This window comes from Schistocerca cancellata, chromosome 6 (assembly GCF_023864275.1).
Source record: "Schistocerca cancellata isolate TAMUIC-IGC-003103 chromosome 6, iqSchCanc2.1, whole genome shotgun sequence".
Classification (NCBI taxonomy): Eukaryota; Metazoa; Arthropoda; class Insecta; order Orthoptera; family Acrididae; genus Schistocerca; species Schistocerca cancellata.
The window spans coordinates 485,904,003-485,916,600 of record NC_064631.1 but is presented as its reverse complement, the minus strand read 5'-3'; the positions used below and the strand labels follow the sequence as shown (position 1 = coordinate 485,916,600).

The 12,598-nt window shown below is 44.1% G+C and overlaps 1 long non-coding RNA gene across 1 annotated transcript in view; it reads left to right on the top strand.

Annotated features, from left to right (window-relative positions):
- The window catches only part of LOC126190943 (uncharacterized), a 434,286-nt gene that overhangs the window by 231,751 nt on the left and 189,937 nt on the right, over positions 1-12,598 (top strand). The window lies entirely within an intron of this gene.

Genomic DNA, 12,598 nt, shown 5'->3' with positions numbered 1-12,598 from the left:
TATTTGGTACGGGTTCCACTCACTTGAGCATTATTCTAGAATCGGTAGCATGAGTGATTTGTAAGCAATCTCCTTTGAACACTGATTGTACTTCCCCAGTATTCTCCCAATATACCGAAGTCTATCATCTGCTTTACCCACGATTGAACCTATGTGATCTTTCCATTTCATATCCCTACAAAGTGTCACACCCAAGAATTTGTATGACTTGGCCGGTTCCAACAGTGACCCACTGATATTGTAGTGATGTGATAAATGTATCGTTTTTTAAAGTGCAAAATTTTACATTTCTGAGCATTTAGAGCAAGTTTCCAATCCCTGCACCACTCTGATATCTTTTCAAGATCTCACTGAATATTTATGCACCTTCTTTCAGATAGTATTCATTATAGATATGGGCATCATCTGCAAAAAGCCTGATTGTACTATTAATATTGTCTGCAAGGACATTCTTATACAACAAGAAAAGCAAGGGTCCCAACACACTTTCCTGCGGCACACCCGAAGTTACTTGTACGTCTGACGATGACTCTTCAACCAAGACAACATGCTGCGTGCCCCCTACCAAAATGTCAGCAATTCAGTCACAAATTTCACTTGATGATCGTACTTTGTCAATAAGCGTAGGTGTGGTACTGAGTCAAATGCTTTTCGGACATCAATAAATACTGCAGCTACCTGATTGCCTTGTTCCAAAGCTTTCAGTATGTCGTGTGAGAAAAGTGCGACATCACATGTTCGATGTTTTTGAAATCCAAGGTGGTTCGCATTAAGGAGGTCATTCTGTTCAAAATGCCTCATTATGTTTGAGCTCAGAATATTTTCTAAGATTCCCAAACATACTGGACCGTAGTTTTGTGGATCACTTCTATTCCCCTTCTAGTAGGAGGTTGCGGCCTGTGCCTTCACGGTTTTTTGTTCGAGGGATCTACGATAGATCATAGTTAGAAGAGGGGCTAATCAGCCGCAAATTCAGTATAGAATCTGACAGAGATTCCATCGGGAGATGGAGTATTGTTCAGTTTTAATGATTTCAACTGTTTCTCAACATCACTGACACTAATACTTACTTCAACCTTCTTTTCAGTGATACGAGGATCAAATTGGGGCAATTCTCCTGGGTTTTCCTTTCTAATGCAACACTGGGAAATGGAGTTATGCACTTCAGTTTTTTCTTTGCTACCCTCAATTATAGTTCCCGTCTCATTCGTTAGGGACTGACCACTAACTTTTGTGCCACCAACAGTCTTTACATAAGACCAGAATTTCTTTGGATTCTATGAAACGTGTCACAGTAACGTATTATAATTCACACTTCCGTGATCACTTGTAGCACCGTACTGTGGGCTACAATATGTGATAGACCTTGACAAGTCAGCAGCTGGGAAGGAAAGCCCCATGTTCTAGCTACAAACAAGCCAAGAGGGCCGACCGACAGCCATGTCTTTCATCATCGAATGACGTCACGTGGATGCGATGTGGAAGGGCGTGTGATCAGCAAACCGCTCTCCCGACCGTTGTCGTGTTAGCAGACCTAGAGCCACTGCTTCTCAGTCATGTAACTCTGCTGAATGGATCTCATTCCAGTGTTCCATCGTAGGAACACACCCCTCCCCCCCCCTGGCAGTACCAGAAATCGAACCCAGACCCTCCACATCGCAGCCAGCTACACTGACGAGCCGGCAACAGAGGTGGTGTAAGCTGCTAGTTGAACCCGTCATAATACACTAAAGCGTCAAAGAAACTGGTATAGGCATGCGTATTCAAAAACAGAGTTTTGCAAACAGGCAGAATACGCCTATATAAGACAACAAGTGTCTGGCGCAGTTGTTAGATCGGTTACTGCTGTTACAATGGCAGGTTATCAAGATTTAAGAGAGTTTGAACGTGGTGTTATAGTCGGCGCACGAGCGATGGGACACAGCATCTCCGGGGTAGCGATGAAGTGGGCATTTTCCCGTACGACCATTTCACGAGTGTACCGTGGATATCAGGAATCCGATAAAACATCATATCTCCGAACGGCTGCGGCCGGAAAAAGATCCTGCAAGAAAGGGACCAACGACGACTGAAGAGAATCGTTCAACGTGACAAAATGCAAACCTTTCGCAAACTGCTGCAGATTTCAATGCTGGGCCATCAACAAGTGTCAGCGTGCAAACCTTTCAACGAAGCATCATCGATAAGGGCTTTCGGAGCGAAGGTCGACTCGTGTACACTTCATGATTGCACGACACAAAGCTTTGTGCCACGCCTAGGCGCGTCAACACATACATTGGACTGTTGATGACTGGAAACATGTTGCCTGGTCGGACGAGTCTCGTTTCAATGTATCGAGAAGATGGACGTGTACGGGTATGGAGACAACCTCACGAATGTACAGACGCTGCATGTCAGCAGGGGATTGTTCAAGCTCTGTAATGGTATGGGGCGTGTGCAGGTGAAGTGATATGGGCCCCTGATATGTCTAGATACGATTCTGACAGGTGACACGTACGTAAGCATCCTGTCTGATCACATGCGTCCATTCATGTGCATTGTGCATTCCGACGGACTTGGCCAATTTATGCAGGACAATGCGACATCCCACACGCCCAGAATTCCTACAGAGTGGCTCCAGGAACACTCATGAATTTAAACACTTCCGCTGGCCTCCAGACTCCCCAGACACGAACATTATTGAGCATCTCTGAGATGCGTTGCAACGTGCTGTTCAGAAGAGATCTCCACCCCATCTTTCTCTTATTGATTTATGGATAGCTGGGATGAGGAGTCAGTTCCCTCCAGCACTACTTCAGACATTAGTCGAGTAGATGCCATGTCGTATTGCGGCGCTTCTGAGTGCTCGCTGGGCCCTTCACGATATTAGGCCGGGGTACCAGTGCCATTGGCTCTTAATTGTATTACTGAATATACGAGTACAGGAGACGTTAGCGTCACCTTACTGGCGGCAGCACGTATCGTAGTTGGAACAACGAAGTTCTTTGTGGGATTCAGACTAAGATGATTAGTTATTGGCATAGATGATATTATAAACTTGCGTGAGAAGACTGGATGCATATGACTGAAGGCCAGAAAGGTTTCGAGGAGATGTTTGTCAAGTTGTGTGTGTCAAATGAGCGATGATGTCGTTTCTGTCAAATACCTGTTATCTTACACACAACACATGTGTTCACAGTACTCATACCTAATGTTACCTGAAATAGTACAAAACAGTGTTTCATACCTGGAAGCAGTTACAACCTGGATGTAGAAGTCTGGTCTCTGAGTGCAGAACTGCAGTGTGTCTGCAGATTCATGTGCTTTGCAACGTCCGCCATGTTGTAATTTGGCAAACATATTTCCATCGGTCTGTACCTGACAAAGAACTGCAGCCTGATTTCTTGTTTTGAATTTTATGTCATTTTAGACTGATGTGGTAACGGAAACTTAAAGTATTTTGTTTTCGTGTTCTAGTGACATTTCCTAGTAGCCATATTGTAGTTTGGCAAGAGACGAAATATGAGCATTTACGGCTGGCACGATCAGACAGCTGAAGTTCAACACCCAGGTTGTATAGAGATCACCGGTTACCCGCACCCAAGCGCATACGGGCGCTACCAGTTGTCGCCGGATCTAGGCAGCTGGAGCTGACGGCTGAGTAATGCCCTGGCGGCGGCGCTACACGTGTACACACTAATACAGTAATTTGTGTCTGTGTTGTCTATTTGCTCCTGGGGCCGGTCGATTCGCTGCAAGGGGACACCGTTCTGTGCGTATGTGTCACCGCCCGACGTGTTTATTCCTGCTGCGATCGCACACGAGCTAGGAGTTGTTAAATGCCATGTGTTCGGCTGCAAATACGAGAAGTAGTGCAAGTCTGTAAAAACATAAAACAAACGTTTTAGCATAGGGTATCATAACACCTCAGCAGATAGGTAATGCCACGGTAACCTCTGACTAAAGACGTTTGCTATGGGAAGTTAAATGGTATTAAAATACTAGTAGAAAACAAGCTAAAACTAAAAACAATTTTTACACTTTACATTACTTTAATGGTAACTGTTGTAGAGAATATATTAAATATGGGCCTATCTTGGGTAATCATGCACGGAATGGGGTCGCAGTAACGCCCTGTGTCAAGTTGCATTCAGCAGAGCAATACACGCAATTCAGAATTATCGTTTTACTTTCAGTGCACTGTAAGATGCTCCTGAACCAGACAGAAAAACGCTACATATGTGCTAATAATAATTCTGTGGTCCTTACTGAATGGATTTCAAAATCCTAAACGAAGCTGATGAATAACAACCGCATCTAACCATCACACCGAGAGGCGCTACATTTTCGAAATACGTAGAAACAAAAGTGTATGGCAGTGCTCGTAGGAGTTTTATCATCATTTGTTCTGCTCTCAGCAGTTCAATTAACGTCTTACGAAAGTTTCTAGCAAAAGCGTGCCGCACATTAGAATACTAGCTTGATTAGTTCAGTATTTTGCCAGTACAGTCACATCGAAAATTTGAATTCGTATCTACAACGGTTATTCGGAAAGTAAGGAACCTTCGGTCGTAAAATGGAAACCACAGTGAAAATCCGATAAAGTTTTGCACAGGTGTGTTGGACAGTGTCTCTAGTATGCCCGTCGATCGCGTTACGTCGTTCTTTTTAGTTATGAGCACACAGGGAGCTCATAAAGATACCTAGAACAATAGTATCTCCCGCCAAGTACGAGGGCCTGGTGAGAAACTTCGCCTGAAACTATGCAGCCAACATTACATAACTGCCGTGCGTTTTCTTCTTCAAGACAATTCTCAGCCGCATTCTGCAAGGACAGTGAAGATGCTCCTGCATCGTTTTCAATTGGAAATGTTTGATTACCCACAATACAGTCCGTAATTGTCTCCCTCAGAGTTTCATCTCTGCTCACATGAACCGCTGGCTATGAAGACAACATTTTGGCACAGACAACAAGTTGTAGGCCAGCGTAGAGAATTGGCGGAAAGCACTGGCGGTTGCCTTCTATAACGAGGGTATTGGAAAGTTGGTACGATGCTACGACAAACGTCTAAGTCAGATCGGCGGCTATGGAAATAACTAGCTGGAAGTTGTAGCTAACTATTGCAAATAAAACAGTTTTGATTTTCACTGTGGTTTCCATTTCGCGAACTATCGTTCCTTAGTTTCCGAATACCCCTCGTATATTAATAAGCGATTATCCCGGAACTAAGACACGGTGTAAGTTCCTGGTTGCCTATCTAACGGCTTAAAGGGGCAACAAAAATTTGATTTTCAGTATTTCGCGTAATTAGTGAGCGAAGTTAAAAATCTAAAATGTTCTCATATTTACTCATTAAAAGATACCATGTGGTCTCCATGAAAGTGCAGATACTTACAGAGGTCCAGTGTGAGCTGTAATTATCGTATGGCAGCGAGACTTGGTAGATGTTCTAATGCGGAACCGATTTACGATGAAAAAAATAAATTTGTTCCAATTTTGGCCACCAGGTACAAATCTGGCGCTGCGAATGCAAGAAAGGTGTTCAAATGGTTCAAATGGCTCTGATCACTATGGGACTTAACATCGGAGGTCATCAGTCCCCTAGAACTTAGAACTACTTAAACCTAAATAACCTAAGGACATCACACACATCCATGCCCGAGGCAGGATTCGAAACTGCAGCCGTAGCGGTCGCGCGGTTCCAGACTGAAGCGCCTAGAACCGCTCGGCCACTCCAGCCGGCACGAAAGGTGTACAGAAATGTTTCCATATGTAAAGGATTAGGAACGGGACGTGGGCAGAAACGGTCAAATAAGTGGCAAATGTATAATGTTGATTTTATTATTAACCGGCGCTTACACAGCTTGTTTAATACGAGCACCATAGATGTCGATGAGAAATGCATCTGGTGGCCAAAATTGGAACTATTTTTCAGCATAAATCGGCTCCACATTAACGCATTGGCATACCTACCAAGTTTCGCTGCCATACGATAGTTACAGCCCACATTGGACCTCTGTAAGTAGTTGCACTTAAATGGTAACCACCTAGTATACTCTTATGTTAAAAGTCTTACACTCTAAGACAAGTATTATTCGTGTTTGTCATGAGGTAATACGCAGACTTTGCTCATCCAGTATTTGAGACTGAGAGCACTTAACAACTTCCAAGAACACTGTTTTCTTTTCTCGCTTACACGTTTAACGTCAATTATTTAACACATTAGCTCGTTTCTAAAGTAATGAGACATTTGAAGCTGTTTTATTCACGGGAGTTCGATTATTTAACGAATCGAAAGTTCACTGGTTATTGACTGCCGTGACTGGGCCGAGATGGCTCCATTTTGATTCACTAATGCACAGGGATTGGACGGCAAAGTTCCCCGTTTATTCTAGAAATTCCACTGTAGTTATCTACAGGCAACAAACAAGAAATTGAAAGATTGCATAAAATATGAGCGCTTGTATTCTAGATCTAGTCTTATACAACCGCTTTTGTGAACCTGTGAAATAATTCATTCGGTTTTATACAGATAGATTAGCCTAGCGCACGAATTTCCATCGACTCTTGGCAACGCCATGTATTACTCGTTTCAAACTATCACACACAGCCACGCTGTTTTGTAGGTTTTGTAGATTTGGTACAATTCTGAAGTCAGTCCTGCACTCTGGCTGTGAGGAATCGTGCATTGCTGGATCGTGGCAAAGTTTAGTATAGTTACGGATGGTTCAGGATTAAAGAGAGAGAGAGAGAGAGAGGATGAAACCTGGTGCCAGGACACAATCTGCACTTCCCGAATAGCACCAAAGAGATCGCCCAGCCCTAGCTCAACGTCTCCACCTGACGGACGGTTTACCATCGACAGCGTTATACGCCCTCATTCCATTAAACACTGAAGACTCCGGTAATACGAGGGTAAGTCAATTATTATCCGCAAAGTAGTTATAAAATTTTACTGTAATCAAATAGGAAATTTACAAGAACATCATTTTCGACATGGTCTCCTTGCGTTTCAAGGCACTTGGTCCATCGTTGGACAAGCTTCCCGACGCCCTCATTAAAGAAGGTTGTCGGTTGAGCTGCGGGCCAGGAATGCACCGTTTCTTTAACTGCTTCGTCCGAGGCAAATCGACGGCTCCTTAATGCCTGTTTGTGTGGACCAAACAAGTGATAGTCAGAAGGGGCAAGATCTGGACTACATGGAGGATGATCCAGTACTTCAAATTTGAGTTTCTGCAGCGTTTCAGCAATGTGGGCTGCAGTATGCCGACGGGCATTGTCGTGCAACAACGCAACACATTTTGACAGCAATCCTCGGCGTTTGCTTCGAATTGCAGGCTTTAGCCTGTCAGTAAGCATCTCACTGTAACGTACACTGTTTATTGTTGTTCCCCTTTCTACATAATGTTCCAGTGCTGAACCATGATTTCCTGCGGACGGTTGGGTCTTGAACTTTTTCTTGCACGGCGAGTTTGGATGTTTCCATTACATATTCTGCTGTTTGCTCTCCGGCTCGTGATGATGGATCCATGTTTCGTCACCAGTTATGATCCTCTCTAAGAAGTTGTCCCCTTCATTACCACAGCAATCCAAATGTTTTTTGTAGATGTCCAAGCGTGTTTGTTTACGCAACTGTGTGAGTTGTTTTGGGACCCATCTTCTACAAACTTTATGAAACCAAAGTCTGTTGTGGATGATTTCGTAGGCAGAGCCATGACTAATTTGCAGACGATGTGCCACTTCGTCAATAGTTAAGCGTCTGTCTAACAGAAGCATTTAATGTGAACGCTCAATGCTTTCTTCATTTGTGGTGGTAAACTGTCGTCCGGCTCCTTCATCGTACGTAACACTTGTGCGTCCATTTTGGAATTTTTCAATCCATTCGTAGATACTCCGTTCTGGCAAAACACTCTTCCCGTGCTATACCGAACGTCTTCGATGAATTTCGGCCCCTGATACACCTTCCGGTCACAAAAAAAGGATCACGGAACGTTGCTCTTCTTTGGTGCAAATAGACAGCGGAGCAGCCATGGTTAACAGCACGGCAGCGATAACGATACTAACCTAGCAGCTTGAAAATTGCAAAGATTTAACAACAAATAAACAAGGGATGCGTCATCAACGTAAAACGACACTACTACCTGGGAGAGGCTGTATGCCCACACGGCACAGCTCTACTGGTCGTTTCTCTGCCTCGTGATGACTGGGTGTTGTGTGATGTCCTTAGGTTAGTTAGGTTTAAGTAGTTCTAAGTTCTAGGGGACTGATGGCCGTAGATGTTAAGTCCCATAGTGCTCAGAGCCATTTGAACCATCTACTGGTCGACGTCGGAGCGAGCATCTTGCTGCGTCAATAACCACTCTGTCACTGACGTACTGCTTCCCGCGGAGTGGGTCTTTCATTGGACCAAACAGATGAAGTCGAAAGGTGCGATGAGGCCTCGCGTTGTCAAACATCCCTCGATCACCTCGAATGAGAGTGTCCGCACGTTCCAACAATGCAGAAATCGCGGCTGAATGTGGCCAGCCGTCACGATGGAGATCGGACAGGCTTGCGCGACCTCGTTACGATGATGGCAAACGCCTTGCCCAACGACTCACCGTGCTTTTGTTCATTACCGGGTCTCTGCAAGTGCCTATGTATACTTGCGATGCTCTGGTTCCCGTCAAAAGAAACCAAATGACAGCTCTCTGCTTGGAACAACTCCGTTACTGACTACTTATAGCACCGACACCCATAGGAATTCCATGAGACTGTAGAGGCTGAGGCGGGAATGAATATTCAACGGTGTCCCACGACCAACTCTGCATTTTTTTTCAGCCGAAATTGGCCGAGTAAAAAATGTGTTGCATTAGTTATTGAACGCCCCTCTTAGTAACCGGCAGCACCGCTGGTAATCCTGTCGACGCGTGGGGGACGACGCCTCGGTTCCCTATCGACACGCTACTGTCGTCTGTCTGGCAGCAACTTGGTCGCGCATGCGCGGCTTCCGGGCATCGCGTCCACAGCAGAACCGCTGCCGAGAGGGCACTGGTAGCTGCTGCTTGCCAGTAGCAAACAGCTGAAGATGTCGAGGATTTACCCCGGGGAAATACTGTGGGATTTACACTGCGTGGTCCGACGGCAGATCAGAGGACCGCATATTGATTCCGATCGGCCGGGACAGCTCGGAGGGTCACATTGTGAAAGTTGTAATCCATACTGAAAGGTGACTGGGACTGGCTGTATTTCAAAGCACATGCTACTAACGTGATGAAGCCGAGCGGTCTAAGGCGCTGCAGTCATGGACTGTGCGGCTGGTCCCGGCGGAGGTTCGAGTCCTCCCTCGGGCATGAGTGTGTGTGTTTGTCCTTAGGAGAATTTAGGTTAAGTAGTGTATAAGCTTAGGGACTGATGATCTTAGCAGTTAAGTCCTATAAGATTTCACACACATTTGAACAACTAAAATGATCAGTTTACTGCGGTAAACAAGTTGTTTACTATTCCAGGATGACTAGGGCCGACCTGTTGGGTAAAGCGAAATGAAGACATGGTCGGCGTGGCAGCATCGTCTTGTTTACCTAGTAACGGTTTACACACCACTATTATTACCAGTGGAGCGAAGTCAGAAGCTGCACGTCTATACGCCACTGCCCTGCGTAGCCCAGTTATTGATCACTGCTTGTGAATAACGTTTCTGCTACCAGTCACGATTTTCTTTTATGTATATTGTACCCAAATCTAAGTGCGTTTTCTGTGTGATATGCCATTTATTCGGCATTTTGCCGATGTGTGAGGTGCTGCATTGTTTTTTTGTCTTACCTCAAGATAAAAACAGACCGATATTTAACGCCAAATACACAGGGCACATCAAAACCCACGAGCACAACCTAAGCAAAGCACCAGCAATAGCCGCCTTCTCACCCCCCCCCCCCCCCACACACACACACACAATACGAGAAACTCAATAAAAAATAGTAGATCAAAATGTCAAAGTACTCAGTTGACTTAAGGTCATAACATAGATGTGTTAGAAGAACTGTAGATATATTCACATTACAAAAAATATGAAGATAAAATATTAAATGAAAAACTGGACAGTGAATCAGTGAATTTCTTTAGATGCTTTGACAGTATTCTTGAATAAAAATAGTGACACATGTAAGTACCATTGTAAATGTACAGGAGGCCCTAGAAGGAATAGTTAATATTCAGGGATATAGGAGGAACGCCCATTTGAAGCAAAAAACTTCTTATGACATAAGCCTTATTTCGAATGGTTTCCGAGACAGAACGCGTTTAATGTACATTGTTATTTACGGAATAGATGGCATTACACACATACAGTTTGAATCGTATTTAACAAACAGAATGGCTCTGAGCACTATGGGACTTAACTTCTGAGGTAATCAGTCCCCTAGAACTTTGATCTACTTAATCCTAACTAACCTAAGGACATCACACATCAATGCCCGAGGCAGGATTCGAACCTGCGACCGTAGTGGTCGCGCGGTTCCTGACTGTAGCGCCTATAACCGCTCGGCCACCCCGGCCGGCTCCACTTTTTCATTTAATATTTTATTTTCGTAGTTTTTGTAATGTGAATATATGTCCTGTTCTTCTGACAGATTCATTTTATGACCTGTATAGTACTGCGTGTGTGTCTGTGTGCGTGCGCGCTGAACTACTCTGAACTGGAACCCGACTAGTTGTCATGCGACCAACTCACGCTTCGCTACGGTCGGGTCTACGGCTCGCTTTGCCTAGTAACACCGGTATTTTCCTGTTTTACAAGTGTGGACGCTCGTCAGTCTGGAATTTTTGTATTCATTGCACTTTTTTCTCGTTCGAGATTGAGCATGGATCCAGAAATGGTCTTGATGTCGCATAAATATCGTTCATGTAAATGTTGGCGTTGTTGAAACATGGAGCCGGCTGTTGTGACCGAGCGTTTCTAGGCGCTTCAGTCTGGAGCCGAGCAACCACTACGGTCGCAGGCTCGAATCCTGCCTCGGGCATGGATGTGTGTGATGTCCTTAGGTTAGTTAGGTTTAAGTAGTTCTAAGTTCTAGGGGACTGATGACCACAGATGTTAAGTCCCATAGTGCTCAGAGCCATTTGAACCATTTTTGGAAAGGATCAAGTGTGAGTTGCAGTTCCCTGTTGTTTGGGCGCCAGTCACAGTTCTTTGAATACCCAAATATTACAACAGGGAACTGACAGGTATCGAGACTAGAAAATAGTGCATTGATAATGGCCAGGCACTAGCCAAAATCTGGATTTGCCAAATAAAACCTACAAAAAAGGATGATTGACTGCTGCGCTATATAATTTATAAATAAATGTGTTCTGCAGAGGTTGAAAATATCGCTACAGTTGTAAATTACTTTATTTTCATACGACCGCTTTCGGACTGTTATAAGCCCATCCTCAGGTGTCGTACTGGAAATAGCAAAAGACGGGAGATAATTTTGACACGCCGCAACACACATAACACAAAAAACAATTTTTTTCTAAAAAGTTTTAAAAACTTAAAAAAAAACATTTCGAAACCACCGGTCCGGCTAGGTGCTGTGAAACCTATGTCAATGGGCAAGTGGCACTAGACAGTACTACGGACGACAGCCTGGGTCGGGAATATATACAAATGATATCACGACACTTATACGCTGTGCTGTGGTCCCTGAGCACCGCGTGTACTAAGCGCGGCGTGCTGCCTGTGAGCGCAGAACAGTCTAGAGTAGCGGATGCGAACGAGGAGGCAAATTGGTAAACCAGAGTGGCAAAAGTGCTGCTTCTATTGACCTGGCCACTAACCCGGCCGTTCACGATTTGAATTTAGTGAATTTAAAATGAAGAAAAAACAAAAAAATACAGGATATAAGTTAAAAGTGCATTATGCGTAGTAAAGGAGCTTATTGAACAGGTCGGTCAAGAGCAGTTGTTTTTTTGTTTTTATGAGTGTTACGGCGTGTGAAAATTATCTCTCGTCTTTTGCTATTTCTAGTACGACACCTGAGGATGGGCTTATAACAGTCCGAAGCCGTTCGTGTGAAAATAAAGTAATTTACAACTGAATCGGTATTTTCAACCTATGCTATAATGCTCAGTTGCGCATGTTCTCCCAGCAGGATTGTTTGTAGTAAATGAGTACCGTTTCAGAAAATTTCATGATTGACGAAAGAGAGCTTCACAAATTGAGCAAGTCAGTAAAACGTTGGTCCACCTCTGGTCCTTACGCAAACAGTTATTCATCTTGGCATTGATTGATAGAGTTACGGGATAAGGTGTCAAAGTCTGTTCAAATGATAATTAATTTAAACCCTCAGTCCGCAGCTCGTGGTCGTGCGGTAGCGTTCTCGCTTCCCGCGCCCGGGTTCCCGAGTTTGATTCCCGGCGGGGTCAGGGATTTTTTCTGCTTCGTGATAACGGGTGTTGTGTGATTTTTTGTAACCATATATATTTATTTAAGTATATTAACAACGATACATTTAAAAAGAAGACATTTTACTCTATTAATCTATTACATTCCTAGTGTTGGTTAATATTGCTGTCATTTTATATGTTTTCGTTTTTATATTTTCCTTTTTCCTTTTTCTCTTATTGTTGTTCCTTAAACCCTTTTACATGGCCATTTGT